This window comes from Priapulus caudatus, unplaced genomic scaffold, assembly GCF_000485595.1.
Source record: "Priapulus caudatus unplaced genomic scaffold, Priapulus_caudatus-5.0.1 Scaffold749, whole genome shotgun sequence".
Classification (NCBI taxonomy): Eukaryota; Metazoa; Priapulida; class Priapulimorpha; order Priapulimorphida; family Priapulidae; genus Priapulus; species Priapulus caudatus.
In genome coordinates, this window is record NW_014577810.1 from 57228 (window position 1) to 59203 (window position 1976).

A 1976-nucleotide genomic window follows, 5' to 3' on the forward strand; every position below is an offset into this window, starting at 1 on the left:
CACACACACACACACACACACACACACACACACACACACACACACACACACACACACACACACACACACACACACACACACACACACACACACACACACACACACACACACACACACACACACTCTCTCTCTCTCTCTCTCTCTCTCTCTCTCTCGCTTTCTTGCATATATTATATACACGCCCTGACAGCCAGACTATAATTAAATATACACATTAGTAACGCCCGGAATAGCTAAAGCCACGATTGGATAGACATAATCAGCTAGCAATTCTGACATCGGAAGTACGCAAAGCGAAGAAGATTTATTAACTACTCTGAGTAGGACTACTTAGTAAGCGCATAATAATTGCGTACGAAGGGCTAATGGATATTGTGTATGCACTCTTGTGCACGTTTTATTTATCACGACATCTACGGATGCGATTTTAGACCGTGTATCATCAGGATGAACCTTTATCAAATTAATTACGATCACTGTTGGCCAGACATACATCCTGCTCTGCTAAAACCCGGTAGATATGCCGATACAGTCTGAATATTCACGACGAATAAAACAAGAACATATTGCGTCTCATTGATAATATTTTGGCGCCATTTCACGAAACGTAACAGTGTTTAAAGAATTTCAGCCCTTTTAAAAAAAGACGTATTGAAAAATTGGAGTAACATATCCGCGGCATGGGGCGACAGGGCCCTGATTAGCTGCATGAGCAATTACATATCGGAAAAGAATCGCAAATAGGATTTGGGTTGGCATGAAAATGTGTTATTATCACATGGTGTATCGTGCAATTCTCTAAATAGATATCTCGTAACGGTGACTCTTCATCAGGGAATCTCGCAACGGTGACTCTTTATCCGGGTATATCGTAACGGTGACTCTTCATTCGGGCATCTCGTAACGGGGACTCTTCATCCGGGTATCTCGTAAAGGTGACTCTTTATCCGGGTATCTCGTAACGATGACTCTTTATCCGGGCATCTCATAACGGTGATTCTTCATCTGGGTATCTCGTAACGGGCACTCTTCAACCGGGTATCTCGTAACGGTGACTCTTTATCCGGGTATCTCGTAACGGTGACTTCATCCGGTTATCTCGTAACGGGGATTCTTTATCCGGGTATATATATCTCGTAACGCTGTCTCTCTATGCGACTAAATCGTCATCTGTTGGTTTCAAGACGTGTAGTTTTGCTACCTGTATACGTGTGTGTTTACTACCTGTATACTTACATATTTGTAACGTGTATATACGTGTATAATTACTACCTGTACTCATATAATTACTACCTGTATACGTATATATTAGCTACCTGTATACATGCATATTTACCACCCGTACAAGTATACGTGCATATTTGCCACCCGTTTACCTGTACATCTGATATCTGTATACACACGTATAATTTCCACCTGTAAACGTCTAAATACTCGACCTCTGTACGTAATTTTCTGCGTAGAACATCTATTTCAAAGCCGGACGCTGCTTCAGAGCATCGCTCTAGCGGGATTTAACAGGACGCGCTCGTTAAACCACTCACATATCGATGCATTGCGCGGATCAGTGTTATCGATGACGTCTGCTGGACCGCGGAAATCAGACGAAGCGGTAGTGGCGGCGGCGAGAAGCTGAAAGAAATCTGCACGCAATCTAGGCGGATTCAGGCCACGACACCAAGATCATCGGCGGTGACGCTGCCACCACGGCTGTGTATTCGGTCGCGAACGAGAAACGTACTGAACCTTCGCAGACCGCTCGCTCTCATGGTTTCTTGTCGTTCCGACAGCTTTGACTCTCGGACGACCCTCGGTGTTAGATTTATTCACTATTCGTGCGCCTTTTTGTGCGCATCTTTCTTGTTTGTGCTAATAAATCGATTCACTTCTCGATGAGAGCGAGCTTTCTCGCTGCGAGAGTTTTAGGGCGTCGTTAACATAGCAGACAGGAGTCACGAATCTCTCGTTGGGCGCGT